Genomic DNA, 16644 nt, shown 5'->3' with positions numbered 1-16644 from the left:
GACTGGCCTAGGGCAATTTTTAAGAGGGGTTTTTAGAGGGGTTTTAATCATATTTTAATCTGACAATTTAAATATTTCATTTTAATTAATTTTAATTTTGTAATTGTTATTGGTGTTTTTAATCGATTGTCAGCCGCCCTGAGTCCGCAAGGAGAAGGGCGGGATATAAATTCGAATAATAAATAAATAAATAAATAAACAGCAATAACAGCAACAGCAATCACACTGACAATAACAAAAAAAATACATTTACCACCTAATTCTTACAATTTACAATTCTACATTTTCAGTTTCTAATGGTGTGACTTCTGTCTCAGTTATTGGTTTTATTTGTAACAAACCACTTTTACTTCTCTCATGATCATCACCAACACCTTTGTTCTTCATCTGGGGTCACCTGAAATTCTAATAGAGATATTCAAAATAGGTATGGGTTCTGGTCCACTACCCATTCAAGTCCTTTTAAACGTGGCTTTCAGTCCTTGTCCTGGAATGACCATCCAGCCTCTTTCAGGTACAGTAACCACCTTCGTTCGTGTGTAGTGAATCCAACCCTTCTCAGCTCTCCGGAGAGCAGATTCAATATAAGGAACTTCCCTTCTTTGGTTGTAGAAATTCCTCCTTCTATTTATGAATCAGCACCCACTGTCCCGGCTGGATCTTATAGACTGGAAATTCCAAAGGAGCTGTTTACGCCACCAAGCCTTCCTGTTAAAGAGAAGACAGAGACCCCAGTACTTGTTCCACATATAGCTATTGGTATCTCTCCTTTGGGAGCCTTAACCCTTTATTCAGGGCTTTTTTTGTCATAGAACTCCCAGAACAGAGTTCTGGCACCTTTTTTGGATGGAACTTTGTAAGGTAGGCAAGGCAGGTTGTATGACATGTGTGAGTTCCAGCACCTTCCCCCCCCCAAAAAAGCACTGCCTTTATTACATATCAAACATCCCTCTGTAGCCCTTTGGGCTATCCCATACATTCCAAGGGTACCATAGAATTTCAAATACATTTCTACGTATGCTTTAATTCTGGAATGACTCCCTTCATATAGTTTTTGGATCATTCTTGCAATAATAATAATAATAATAATAATAATAATAATAATAATAATAATAATAATAATAATAATAATAATAATAATAATAATAATAATAATAATAATAATAATAATAATAATAATAATAAAGTTGGAAGGGACCTTGGAAGTCATCGAGTCCAACCCCCTGCTCAGGCAGGAACCCTACACCATTTCAGACAAATGGCTGTCCAGTCTCTTCTTAAATACCACAGAGTTCCCTTAATACCATTTTTATTGTTTGATAATTATAAATCTACTATAGCCTCAATCCTTTTACTATCTATTTTCCTTTCCCCTTCAACTATACTATATCCTAGATATTTTACCTCCTTTCATACCACTTGGGCTTTGTTTGCTAAACACCCTCAATCCTTTCTTCTGCCAAAAAGTTGCTTTCCCATTTCTTGATAATTCCCAGAATAAGATTTTACAAAACTGGGAAGCTACATAAGAATGTATTTGCTTCCACAGCTTAAAAGTGGAGGAAAGAAAAAAAAAGAAAAAGCATTTGTCCTTTGTCAGATAGACTATACTTGTCCATGGAAGCTCTATCAAAAATTGTGAAATTTTTCTTTCTCCTCCCCCTTTCACCCTGATTAAATACCGTGTTACAAAAATATAACTCAGTAAACTTATTGTAAATAACAAATTCAGGATTTTAAAAGATAAAGCCCATAGGCTCACCGATCAGTATTGGGCCAACATTTCTGGAATGCCTTTTGTCTCAGGCAGATAATATTCAAATCACTCTTGTGGCAGCACATCAAAGAACAACAGGATAGCTAAGAAGACAAAAGATTGTCTCCCCCTTCCCCCACTCACCAGACCAGACAGAATAAAAATTTATACAAAACCTTTGCTTTCAGAGAACTTGAAACAGCCCTCAGGAGGAAAATTGCCATAACATTTACAGAAGTGGCTTGCCAAAACCTTCCTCCTAGGGCTAAACAAAAATAAACCAGCCACAAAACACTCAGCCATCCCTCGTGGCCAAATCAGGATTTGAACTCAAATCCAGCCTTGCAGTCTGTGGCTATAACCCTGAAACCAAATTGGTTTTCTATAAAGATTTCCCTTCCCATCCTTGGCTCCAAGGAAAAGGAAAACAAATTGAACACATACAGTATGCAGCAATTAATCATCTCTTTTGCAGTAGCAAGAAGTCCCAAAGAAACATATTTATCAGAAGTTAAATAAAACATCATAGGGTTGTTCCTTTGACAAGAATACCCTCAAATGCATTATTAAGGATAAATCCAAACTAAGATGCAAAGGAAAATCACTGAAACATGCCACACATACAAAAACAGAATATAAGAGTTGGATGGGACATTAGAGGTCCTCTAGTGTCTAGTCCAACCCCTTGCTGAAACAAGAAACTCTATCCATTTCAGACCCTATCAATTTCTAACTTCCTCCCAAAAACCTCCAATAATGAAGCATCCACAGTTTCTGGAGACAATTATCCCACTGATTAATTATTCTTACAGTCAGGAAATTTTACCCAATTTCTGTTCTTTAAAAAAACAAAAAACAAATATGCAGACAGAAACTGCCTCCCCCCTTTTTTCTTTCTTTTTTCTGCATCTCTTACTTTTCCAAGGTAGAAATTCTTGGGTTAAAAAAGTAACAAACTAAAAATGCTTAAAAGGATTGCTCAAAGATTTCACCCCCCCTGTTGTGTCCTGGGCCTGTTGAGGAAACTCAGCAGGCCCAGAAAAGGTTGCAAATGGTCCCGGGGATTGTAAAACCTGCCCGGGACCAGACTGAGCGTCGCCAGCCTTGCGCGCATGCGCAAGGCGCAAAAACGCTGCCTTCCTATTGGTTAGCACTAGCTGGGTTCCTCACCCTATAAAAGGCCTGCGAGCCTTTTGCTCTTTGCTTGGAGTTGGAGAAGGAGAATAAAGACCTATTGTTTACACAATGCGTCTTCGTCAATTGCTTGTGAACCGCAAACACAACACTGGCGACGAAGGTGGGATCCTTTGCAAGTTTAAGAAATGAAGAAGGACTTACCCAGGAAGTCCTGACGTGGGAAGACGGCATCTGCATCAGCGTCCCATTCCGCCAGTACAGCGTCGCTGGGGAGTGAGCTCGGCTACAGGACCCTTTCCCAAACATCAGCTTGTAGAGGAAGCGATTGGTGAAGATCATGAACTTTACGATGTCGAAGATTGGCCGCTTAACTGATTTCGATGTCTCCCACCCAGAGAGATGGAACTCCTACATAGCACGGGTGGAGAATTACTTTAGAGTAAACCAGATAAGAGAAGACGGCCTAAAGGCAGTCTTTTGTGTGCCTGCGGACAAGAAGCTTTTGACATCGCAGAAAATCTGGTGGCCCCTGCACCTTCCGAGTCAGTCATGTATGCTTATCTGAAAAAGATGCTGATGGAACACTTCCAGCCGAAGTTATCCGTCATTGCTTGGAGGCACACGTTCGAGCAGAGAGACCAGAGGCCGGGTGAATCTGCTGCGGACTTTATTGCTGCCTTAAGGCAAGTGGCCAGGCCTTGTGAGTTCAAAGATCTGGAAGAGAGGCTGCGAGATCGCTTCGTTTGCGGCTTAAGGAGCAGAGACTTACAACAGAAGATCTTTGCGAAAGAAGATGTTTCCTTCCAAGATGCCTTACGAGAGGTGGCAGCTGAGGAAGCAGCTGGCGGGGCTGTGAAGGCCATGCGGCTCACCAGGAACCCTCCGGACACGGCAACCGTCCATCAAGAGGACGCTCGAGAAGGATCAGAAGTGGATCCTGAAGAGGAGGTGGACAGACTTCACCAGCCAGCTGAGAGGAGGCAGAAGGGACATCAGGACAAGGCCCCAGCAGCTCTTCAATGCTTCAGGTGCGGAGGACGCCACAAGCGAGCTGATTGCAGGTTCTGCTCCGCCATTTGCCGGGCGTGTGGCAGGCAAGGCCACATTGCATCCGTCTGTTTGGGTTGCCAGAAGATCCAACCTCGGGAAGAATTGCTTCAGACAGGTACCAGGGTCCCCAGCCAACACAGGGTGGGTTTCTGCGCATTGCGCAGGAGCATTCTAGGAACAGGGACACACAAGCCCCTTAAGAAGAAACTTTCCATTAACGTAAGGTTGCAAGGGGTTCCCTTACTAATGGAGTTGGACACTGGGTCCGCTCTCTCCATTATTTCAATTAACACATTCAAAAGGATTTGTAGTAGTAGCGGCCTTCGAGCTAAACTCAGGCCATCAAATCTAATACTTACAGATTTTCAGAATTCTATGGTGTGTGTTAAGGTGGAGGCCACCCTTCATGTGCAGCATAAGGATTTTGAAGGTCTCCTAGATGTGGTGGTAGTTGGGGGTGATCGTACAAGTCTTATTGGACTCGATTGGTTTGAGGCTCTGGGAATCCAGGTAACTGGGCTGCACCATTTGCAGGCGGCAAGCCTTGCAGAGGTCTGCAAGGAGTTTGCAGATGTGTTTAGTCCAGAGCTAGGATCCTACAAGGGGCCTCCCATCGCGCTATGGTTGGACCCCATTGTCACGCCCATCAGGGTTAAGCCTAGAAGGGTACCTCTTGCCCTCAAAGGTAAGATAGATGCTGAGCTGGACAAATTGCTCCAGCAGGGCATCTTAGAACCTGTGGATTCTAGTCCATGGGAAACCCCCATAGTAACGCCTCTAAAGGCTAATGGGGAAATACGTATATGTGCTGATTACAAATGTACACTGAACAAGGCATTGCAACAGCACGCTTATCCAGTTCCTGTTGTAAGCCACATTCTGGCCTCCCTCAAGGGGGGCGCATCTTTGCGAAACTTGACCTGGCACAGGCCTATCAACAGCTACCTGTTGATGAGGCAGCTGCAGAGGCCCAGACTATTGTAACTTACAGGGGGGCCTTCAAGGTCAAGAGATTGCAATTTGGGGTAAATGTAGCCCCTGGCATATTCCAAAGTGTAATGGAGAGCACACTTTGAGGTATTCCTGGGGTCTGTCCCTATTTTGATGATGTCCTCATTGCTGGGGAGTCATCTCAAAATCTAGCAGAGAGATTAAGGGCTGTCTTGCTTCGTTTTCGCAAAAAAGGCCTTAAGTTAAAGCAGGATAAATGTAAGATAGGAGTCACTTCAACTGACTTCTTGGGTTTTAGGATTGATGCCCAAGGCATACACCCTGCTGAAGACAAATTGCAAGCTATTCAGCAGGCCCCAAGTCCAAAGTCCAAGAGTGAGTTACAAGCATTCTTGGGACTCTTGAATTTTTACCATGCATTCCTCCCACACAAGGCTGCTGTGGCAGAGCCGTTACATAGGCTCTTAGACAAGCAGGCTCCATGGCAGTGGACTAAAGTCCATGACAGTAGTTTCAATTAGGTTAAGGCCTTGCTCACTTCCAATGCTGTTTTAGCGCATTTCAATGAGCAACTGCCTGTTTGCATCGCATGTGATGCATCTCCTTATGGAGTGGGAGCAGTACTTAGTCATCTGAAGGCTGATGGGACACAGGTCCCTGTGGCCTATTATTCAAGGACTCTGTCATCTGTAGAGCGGAATTACGCTCAGATTGACAGAGAAGCCTTGGCAATAGTGGCTGGCATTAAGAAATTCCATGATTTCTTATATGGCCGCCACTTCATGGTCTATACAGACCACAAGCCTCTACTGGGCTTGTTTACAACCAACAAACAGACACCTCATATCATTTCTCCTCGTATGCTGAGATGGTCCATCTTCCTGTCAGCATATGACTACACTTTAGTTCACAAACCGGGAAAAGAGATGGGCCATGCAGATGGCCTAAGCAGATTACCTCTGAAACAGGTAGAGCCAAACCCTGCTCCTGCCATTAATATTCTTTCTATTCAAGAGTTGCCTGAATCTCCCCTCAATGCAAGGGATGTGGCTGCAGAGACTGCCACTGATCACACGCTTGCACGCGTGCTGACATGGGTATTGTCAGGATGGCCTGACACGTGTCCAGATGCAACATTTCAAAGTTTCTGGCAAAGGAGAAACACACTGTCTACCTTCAATGGGTGCCTATTATGGGGGAGTAGAGTAGTTATTCCTACCTCACTAAGGTCGAGGGTCTTGTCCTCACTGCATGAGGGACATCCAGGAATTGTGCGCATGAAAGCGCTTGCGTGTAGCCATCTTTGGTAGCCTGAGCTTGATAGAGCAATCGAAGCTCAGGTGCACGGGTGCCAAGTGTGCCAACAATCACGGCCTGAAATGCCTCAGGCCCCAGTACACAGGTGGGAGGAGACGCACACACCTTGGTCATGGGTACATTTAGGTTATGCTGGGCCCTTTTAGGGGCAATTCTTCCTTATCCTTGTGGATAGCCACTCCAAGTGGCTAGAGGTTGTACCTGTCTCCTCCACTACTACTGCCAGGACCATCCAGGTGTTAAGAGGAATCTTTGCAACCCATGGCCTTTCAGATGTGCTTGTATCTGACAATGGTCCTCAATTTACATCTTCTGAGTTCCAGGCTTTTCTTCAGGCCAACCTGATCCGGCACGCAACGTCTGCTCCCTTTCACCCTTCCACCAACGGGCAAGCGGAGAGAATGGTGCGCACTACCAAAGATGCACTCAAAAGACTAACATACGGCAGCTGGCATCACAGGTTAGCAGATTTCCTTCTTGCACATCGCACCACACCATGCACTGCCACCGGAAAGAGCCCAGCTGAACTGCGCTGGGGTCGCTGCCTCATTACTAAGTTGGATAGACTGCACCCTGACCAGGTGGCTTCACAGGTGTCACAGCCGCGGGCACCTAGGAGACTTCAGGTGGGCAATCCGGTCTGGACTAAGAACTATGGTCCTGCACACCTCTGGGTTCCTGCTGTCATCTGTAAGATCTCGGGACCTCTATCATTCAAAGTGATCCTAGGAGATGGTCGCGTCCTGAGGCGTCATATCGATCAACTGTGCTGGCGGTTGTCCCATGCTGCTTCCACCCCTGCCTCCACTCTTGGGTGGGAGGGGGCCCAGGAGCCAGATCGCACTTCAGGTCAACATTCTGAGACACTGCCCCATTGCTCCTGGGACGTACCGCAGGACGCTAGGGATTTCTCAGGGGTGGAGCAAGGGCATCCTCACAATTCAGCAAGTGCACCGAATAGGGAGTCATGCGTATCCACAAGAGCTCCAAACAGGGATTCACCTGAGGAGGAGTTTGCCATAGAGGCGGCTCCTGACTCTGCCACTTCTGCCACTGGGGTCTGGAACTATTGGGGCACTCCTGCAACGCAGGTCACGTTCGAGACTGGTCACGGGCTCGAGGGATCAAGTTCCCTGGAGCCATCCAGGGTAGTTGGGGAATCCTCAGCCAATTCAGAAGGTTGGGGAATTCCAGCTGCTCTACAGGAGCCTGGAAAGAGCTCTGGCAAATTCGCCAGTACGCCTCACCAGGGGTCACCTGCAAAACGTATGCATAAAAGTCCTGGTCTAGTGAGCCCATCAGACGGGCCAGTAGGCCAGGCGCCCTTAAGTACAAGTCCTGGTCTGCCTAGCCGAGCAAGTGAGCTAACAAGCCAGGCCCCCTCCCTAACTTGTGTAGGTCACAAAGGGCTAAGGTTCCTCCTAAGCATCTAGGCAATTATGTGAGGTTCCTGTCAACACAAGGGACCTTACAAGTCTAGGTCATGGAGATGAACCTACGTTGGGAAAATAGATAGACACGCGAAGCCACATTAGAGAGCGGTTGGTTAGCCAACCCTATTAGTTATAGAAGGGTGTTGTATGGAGTGGAATATTATTTTTCTTTTACTTTATTATTATTATTGTAAGAAATTGGAATTGTGTATGTGTTCTATCTAGGGGGGAGGGGTGTTGTGTCCTGGGCCTGTTGAGGAAACTCAGCAGGCTCAGAAAAGGTTGCAAACGGTCCCAGGGATTGTAAAACCTGCCCGGGACCAGACTGAGCGGCGCCAGCCTTGCGCACATGCGCAAGGCGCGAAAACGCTGCCTTCCTATTGGTTAGCACTAGCTGGGTTCCTCACCCTATAAAAGGCCTGCGAGTCTTTTGCTCTTTGCTTGGAGTTGGAGAAGGAGAATAAAGACCTATTGTTTACACAATGCGTCTTCATCAATTGCTTGCGAACCGCAAACACAACACCCCTTTCAATAGCCCTTCCACCATGGGCTTTAAATCCATTCTTCCTTCCAATCTAATGTTATATACTGTTTCTGGTGAATTAGTTCACCAGGGTTCTTTAAAATCACCTTTAAAGGATCCATGTGTACCCCTCTTCTATTGCCCTCTTGGGCCCATATAAGAGGGCCCACTTTTCCTTGACCTTCCTTGCTCAAGGCCATAATATTTACAATTATTTCTCTTTAATTCCCCATAACAACCCCCCAATTTACCAATTAAGTACCTCCTGGCCAAATTGCAGCTCCCTTTTACCAATACAAAGTTGCACCACAGTCCAGGTCCTTTTACTACTGTCTGGACCATAGCAGGTTTGAATATCGTTGCTTCTATTACATGTCCTCAGGTCCCTGAGCCTTAATCTTCCCTTCCCCAATTTGCATTCCTGGAGGTATATAGTTCAGGGTAAATCTGGTGGCTTTGGAATCCACTGAATACACCCTTTCTTCCTCCAGGGGTCCAACTTTTAAGGTTTATCAGGGGTTCCTAAAAAGCTGGACCAGAAAACAGATTAGTGCCCTGACACCCCTAAATCTCAAAATTCATGAAATTTGCTAGTTCTTGCCCCTCCTTCCTCTTAGGGCACTTTCCCAGTGTCCTTCCTCTTTACAAAAGGCACATTTATTTATTTATTTAGGGATTGGGGATTTTTTTTTCTTAGGGTTTATATCCCTTGGCGCCAAATGGCTGTCCTCACCCCCAGCCTAGACCTCTCCCAAGACCCCTTACTGATTTCCTGATTACTCATCCCCATCCTCTTTGCTGGCCTGTTTGCACCAATTGAGCCATCATTTTTATCTTACGTTTATCTCTTTCCTCTCTTCGCATATACTTTCTGAGCCTCTCTTACCTGTAATAAATCTTCTATTGTTTTAGTTTTCCATGTGTCTAATTTCTGCATTTTTACCCTAATATCTTCCCATGCTTTCCATACAAATTGATATTTCAAAATTATTTGATGTCCGGATTACTAGGATCCAAATGTTCATACTTTTGAAATTGATTTTTTAATCTCTCTAGCCATTCAGTCATGCTTCCTCCTTTCCTTGTTTTAATCACAGTACCTTCTGAATGATAAGACTCTGAGGCACTGCATATTTAAATACCTTTTATCTCCTATAATCAGCCATAGCATTCCTCTCTGCACTCTTTGGATCTGCAACAGGGATCTCAGCCTGTCTATTCTTTTGTGAAAACTTTTTCTTACACTGTTCCCTAACTGCTCACCTAATCATCCTATTCTCCTCTGGTGTAAATATGTTAAAAATGGGTTGCATTTCTCCCCATGAATATTCCATTGGTCTTAAAAAACATTTCTAACCTGTTTTCCTCCTTCAATAGGATCTTCTATTAGTTTGGGCAATTCTTTTCTAAATTGTCTGATTTCAAAGCTGTTGGGGGGGGCATTTTTTCCCCCTTGGAGAGGGGTTTTCCCCTCTCTTGTCACCTTCCAAACTATAGGAACCTCAAGAAATACATAGCTTTCTACTTAATTCTCTCACACAAAATAGCTGATCAGAGCTCTCACTTTTCATCCTGGCCAGGCATAAAACTTCACACAGTTCCTTTCTTTCTCTTTCTCTCCCTCTCTTCCATCTGAAAATTTCTATTCTTTTAACACCTTCTATTGCCCTTCTAATTACTAAGAAACTAGCCTCCTTTACCCTTTCTTGCATTTACATCAGGCATAAAAAAATTCCAAATACTTCACCCCAGGCAAAACAATCATTATTATTTTCAAGAAGCTTTTCCACAAGCCAATGAGCTCCATTTCCCAAATTTCCTTGAATAAGGCCGCTGTTTTGTATATTACTGTTGGAGGGTCTCTCTCCCCCCCAGGTCTTTAGAAATGAGTCAACACAAACACACAAACACATAGACCCTTAAACATCATTTCCAGACCTTTGGAGGTTTGTGTCCCTTTAAATTTCCACTTTTACTCTTTTGGGGCAACTTATAGCTTGTTCTCCAGGCAGTGGGGAAATGCACAAAGCGTTTCTGATAGAAATGTAAGGGGCGGACCTTAACCACTGCCTAGCCATTCCCCACAGCTCTAAAGCAAGCTGACAAGCCCAATTTAATTTATTGGGTGGCCAAACATGTACTTAGGCCAGATATTTACTGTATTGTATCATCCTTCCTCTGTTCAAATGCCTTGTTTAAAGCATTGACTTAAAATACTTCAACATTCTCCCTAAGAGATTCCCATCTCCCTAAGGGACTTCATTCCGAAATGTAAATACCTTTACTCTTTTTCCTTATTGGCCAGCATACTGGCTGGGGAGGCATCCCTCCTCTTCAAACTCTTATTGCCATGGATACTCCTCTGGTATCTAGATATCACTCTGGTATCTTACCTGTCGGGCTAAATTGAAGTCCTTCCTTGAGTCGGCCGACTTTCCTTAGGTTTTCATTGGGTCCTGGCTTTTTGTCTTGGGATTCCCAATTCTTCTTTGTTTGAGCAAGGGCAATCCGACCTTTAGGGCTGGGAAAAACTTACCCAGGTGCACACTCCTCTTTCAAATATCCCCGGATGCCAAAGATGGAACGGATGCAAATCCCGGAGGAGCCCTCAAAGCTGTTATATGCTCCTGGCCACTTTCCTTCGTGACCAGAGGCAAGCTCGCCTGACCAATAACCAGCCAAGACTCAGTGAAGGCCTTCTGTTTCGTTTATTGCAATAAGCGGGGAGAGAAGCTATCAAAGCTTGGTTCTCTCCAAAGTTTCAACCCAAAATATTCGTTTCTTTATACAGCACTGTCCCGGCCGCCACATCCCTCCTCTTTCCCCATTGACTGAGGTACTATGAGGTTACACTCTTTCCGACCGCCTCCTACATATTTCCTGCTACATACTAAATCATACATCACATGTACATTAAAATTAAGAGATAATTTATGCAAGGTGTGTCAGTTAATATTAATCAACTAATTGCACATGCTCAGTTGCCTAAGTTCTGCCCCCCCATTTTTATGACTTCTTAGAAAAATAGGTTCTTTCCTGTTTTGCTAGTTATCTTCTCTTACAGCTCCTTTTCCCATTCTGAAGACCCAGATAACAATTTTGCCTATGTGTTTCTCTTACATCCTTCCTTTATGCTATCCTTTCCTGTTTCCCAGCCATTATAGTTGCTTCCCCACTCAGTAAATTTCCACTGCAGCAAATTCAATTTTAAATTTCTCTTTCAATATTAAATTTTGAAGACCTTTCCTTTACTTCTATCAACATCAATATAATATTTCTTTTCTATCTAATCATTCTGGTTGCCTCATCTTATATCCTGTTACAGTCATTATTTAAATTTGTTTCTCCCATAAAGTTCAAAGTAGTCTTGCTGGTTAAGATCTTCTTGACAGTTAATTACATTTAAAGATTTAAATCCATTTTTCCCATATAAACCATCTCAACACTTTTACATTTCTTAAAGAATAGGTAAAAACAGTAAAGAAAAGGAAAAGAAAGCAAGAGTAAAGAAACATAAAAAGTAAAATACTCCTTAAAATATATATTCCTCCTAAACTAATATATATTCATTCCCAAAATTTCTTATTCTTTTAAACCATAATTAAAAATAATTTTGACTTTTGGTTCCAGTTCGCGACATTAGCGGCCATTCGAAGAGAGTCGTCTCTTCGCCGGCCGATTTTTCTTTGCCGGTAGACCCTGAAGAGGGTTGAAAGTCGCCCTGGAGGGGCGACCACCGATGAGGAGGCTTCTCGTTGACTGCAGGAGGACGGCTCGAGTTACTTCTTAGGGCTGACGAAGCAAAGATCACCCTGTAAGATGGCCGCACCAGCCGAAAGTCACAAGAACATCTAAGCGTAAAGAACCACCATGGATGATCCAGGTGAGACCTTTCCCTTCCTTTCTTTATCCTATTTTTTCCTTTTTTTCCCCTGTAAAAAGCCCTTTTGGAATTATTTCCATGCTCTGAGAGAGTGGCATTCGTTAATGTGGGAAGAGAGGCTTTGAACAAAACAAAAGAATAATTAATTTTATTGACTATTTTTACTTCTATTAACTTGAGTTATATATAAATGTTTTGGTTTTTTGGATAATTGATTATCCGATCATGGTTGCTTCCTAAGCACTTTGTTGTAAAAATTGAAAAAATTAATAAAACGTGTTCTATAAAAAAATAATTTAATCTTTAAATATTCCATTTAATGTGTCTAGTCATCTAATCCTTTAACTCTTATTCAAAATATTTTTTTCTTTTTTATACATTATAATTTCCCTAAACTCAAACACATTTAATTATCTAGAATATTTCCTTCATCTAAGCCATTTCAACAGTATTATATTACTTATATAAAAAAATAGAATAAAAAAGGGGGAAAAGCATACAGTATTATTTAAAGAATTCATCCCTCTTAGAATGACATATGTATTCAATTCTTTTCTATTTCTTTAATCATATTCAAACAAATGTTTCTTTTTTAAATATTCTCTCTGGTAGGTCCCATCATCCCATTTTCTTAATTTTTACTTTAATCTTTTTCTTTTGATCAATGTATTTTGCTGAATCAAAAAGTTTTTCCATATATTCATGACTGTTGCTATAGGTATAAGAAGTAAATTGAATAAAGTGTCTTTACATGAGGCTTTTGCCTTTCCATGTTTCTTAAAAATCTTTTTCTTTTTCTTCTTCTCTGCTTCTCTTATCACTTCCTTTCTCTCTGATGTTTTCAAGATCTCTACATTCCATTTTATCCAATCTGTTGTTGTTTTTTGTCCTCAGATTTACTTTGTAGTCTTAAGGGATGAGTTGTTTTTTCCATTTCTTGTAAATTTTTCCCCACTAGGATTAAATCATGTTTTCTTGCTTTGTTAAGTTCCATCTTTGAGTCTCTATTTTCAATTTTATGTCTACTTATTTGTTTTGTCTGCTCCTTCTCTGTTGTTGTTTCCTGGAAGATTTTTGTTGAATAGTTAACTTAGAAATAGATTGATTTATATTTTCAAATTTATTTTGGAGTTCTTTGTGATTTGAACTTATTGTTGTTTGAATTAACTGCAGTATACTATATATTTCCTCCTGAGAGGTATTTATGTTTTCTTGGTGTGTTCTATCTACATGTCTCTGATCCATGACGGCCAAAAGTTGAAGTTTTCCTTCTTTTCTGCAAATAGCTTTAGAATCCCAGTTAAACAGATATTTGTAATCCAAAGAGTTCAAAAAATATTTTTTTCCTAAAGTTTATGATTCTCTTTGTCTGCAGCCCAGATTGTTGTCTTTTTTGTCACAGCTGTTCTTTGTTATTAAAGCTTTGAAGGTCACAAACACAGATTAGCTTTTTCTAGGTTTTGGCAAGTTTTCTATGGAGATCATAACTGTCATACTCTTCATCCACCATTGGTGTCAGCATCTATTTAGTTTTCAATATGAACAATGGTCTTTAAAATGAGAGTCTTAACCATTCAACAATTTTAAACTTGTCCAAAATTAAATTTTAGCTTTTAAGTTTATAAATGTATTTCACTACCATATATTTTGATCCTCCATGGAAATTTTAATTGGCTGCTTCCGTTAGTATAAGGGTGGACAGAAGTCCCCCTCCTTCACTTTCGGAGGTATTTTGCTTCTTTGGGATCTTTTCCAGGAAATTAAGTGTGGAATAGAAAAAAGGAAAATCAAATCCTCACCCAGTTTCAAGCATGCTGTTTACTGTTGTGCTGGTTAGTTCTTTTGGACTTCGGTTGCAAGTAGCTTGGGCTGATTGGTGAAATACAGCCTTTCTCCTGTCAGGTTAGAAGGCTTTCCCCAAGATGAATGGAATGACCGCTGTCATTCCAGAGTCGCCAGGGCACCCTTCTTTCTTCGCCGCCTCTCCGGGGCGGTTTGGACCCATTAGGGTCTTCAGGCAGGACGAAAATTAGCTGGGGGGGGGTGCAGCAGTCTGCAAGCCTATGACCAGTCACTACCACGCAGGACCGAAAGTCCCAATTTGTAGTATAATTCCTATGAACCTCAATTTACTATCAGAATATTGAAGTTGTGTTGAACACTTCCACAAATATATTGCCTTGTTTAATTAGCCTTACCATATCTTGGTTGAAATCATGTTTTTGGCTCTTAAATACCAGCATAACCTTAAAGATTGGTTGATGGATTTTTGCAGGCCATGTATAGCAGCTTTAATTTCTGCGCAATGTACCACTAGAACAAAATTCAGACAGAGCCTCTTTTCTGACCTCAGTAGCATGCATCCAATTCTTGAGCATAATTTCTGGCTTTCTACTCAGTTAGCAATAGTAGCTTAAGGATTCCTTCAACAATTGAGAAAATATTCCAGTCTTTCCTTCTGGAGAAGATCACATCTGCTCTTATCTTCATTTCCATTATATCATAAACTATTTGTATATTGTTTTTGTTTGTCTAGACACTTTTGTCTGTGCCCTGTAGTTGCCTGTACAGAAGCTACATTGACATCAGGAGAACTTGTATGCCTTGAAGATGCCTGCTGTTTTAAACTGAGAATCTCAAATGCAAATGCAGGGAATCTTACTGTTGTTTCTCTGGCTGATTTATTTCCTTTATGGATTAATACTACGGTAATGTAATTAGATGAATATTAATGCAATGAGTACTAATATGTTGATACATTACTGAATCTGTTACCTCAGGTATGTGAAAACTGCTTTAACATTTGTGGGGAGAAGAATCCACTTTTCTGAGGCAGCATGGGAATTAAAACCTTTTTTTCTTGATAAGTAATTGCTTCTAGTAACTGCTTGTCAATAGGAATATTAAGATACTAAAATAAGTAGTTTCTTTTTCTAAGAAGCTGTGCTTTTATGACTAAATCAGAAAATACTACCCAGTTATGAGAGGAGATAGATTAGATTGTGATACAACTTGCTTTTTTAAATTAAAATTTAAGTAGCTAAAATTGTCTAAATCCTGTACAAAGATAACTTATTACAAATGTTAGTGAAGAAATTAGGAGAGGACATGTAAATAAACAAAAATACTTGTGTTTAAACTTCATATGTATAATTACACAAATGTTCAACATTATCTTATATAATTATATAATGTGTGTGTGTGTGTGTGTGTGTGTGTGTGTTTCAGGTTGGTACAGATAAAGGATGCAAATAACAAATTGGTCATCAACTAGAATGAGTGGCTCTTGATAAAAGAAGGATATAGATTTAACATAATTGAAACCCATTCTGAATATTGAATCTAGGATCCACTTTCCAAATCAGTGCTATCCCTTATTGAAGACTGAGAAAGTTGGGTGTGAGAAATAACCATCACTTTCTATGTATGCTACATTATAATGTGTCTTCCTGATATTACTTAATGACAACTCCCAGCAACTATTAATGCAGTCATAAGCAACATCTGGGATCAAAATGTGGGATTTAATCATGTGGTTATGTATTGACTGATAATGTTACATCTTAACAATGAGGTTGGAAGGGTTTACCCAGGAACAAGCCAACTTGATAAGAACTTGATACTTCTTAATAGAAGCATTATATCCATTTCATGGCTGTACCAAATGCTTCTGATTGAAACTGGAGATGTCCTGCAATATCGAAGTGGAATATTAATCAGGACTGAACACTAAACCATGCATTTCTCTCCTTTAGTAAGTGTACCTCCCAGGAAATAATTGTAGTTGGTAAGTTGATGTGGCAACTCACAAATTTAAAAATAACCAGTGTGTTTTTTCCTTTAAAAATGCAAACTCATTTCTGTGATTTCTGACTATGATACCACTTCCTCATTCTGCTGTGCCTGTACCTGTTTCCATGCTTATGATCTAACATAGTTCTGTTGAATCAGACTCCATTTAACAGCAGAGTCAGGCCAGAATTGTTCTTACCAGATGTTTGATTATGCATGTTAGGGCAAGCTGCGTATTCTGCAGTTTCAACCTGAAAAGGAAGAGTATTGTAATTGAATCACAAGTTTTAGTTCCTGATAAATTATTTGAGAAGTTCTGGCTCTATTTTTTGTCATTCTTGTTATTTTGTACTTCATGATTCAGTTGTTGAAGCTGTTTGACTGCTGCTCAACTAAAGATTCTAGACTGATTATAGTTGCTTAGAATAACTTATTTTCTTTAATGAGATTGTGAGTCATAGCATTAATCATGTAACTCTTGTACCTATGAAGAGATGTTTGTTTCTTGCCTATATTTGCATTATCCACTATTGAACCTTGTTCCCATCACAAAAAGGATGAATATTTCTCTCCATTATAGGATAAAGCTATATGAATCATACCTGGCTCAGTTGGCTGGTTTATATATGTTAACAACTATCTTGTATATGAAGTCCAGTTAAGATTCTTGGGGTGTAGTTATATATCCTATTAACTGTACACATATTTAATATACCTGCTGGGTAACTCGTGTGAAGGAGGTATGAAGGAAGTGATTTTGTATTACCTGCTTGATGTCATTCTCCAGTACAGGAGATGGAGA

Source organism: Protobothrops mucrosquamatus, unplaced genomic scaffold (genome assembly GCF_001527695.2).
Source record: "Protobothrops mucrosquamatus isolate PMUCROS unplaced genomic scaffold, P.Mucros_1.0 scaffold_177, whole genome shotgun sequence".
Classification (NCBI taxonomy): Eukaryota; Metazoa; Chordata; class Lepidosauria; order Squamata; family Viperidae; genus Protobothrops; species Protobothrops mucrosquamatus.
Note: the sequence above shows the minus strand (reverse complement) of the source record.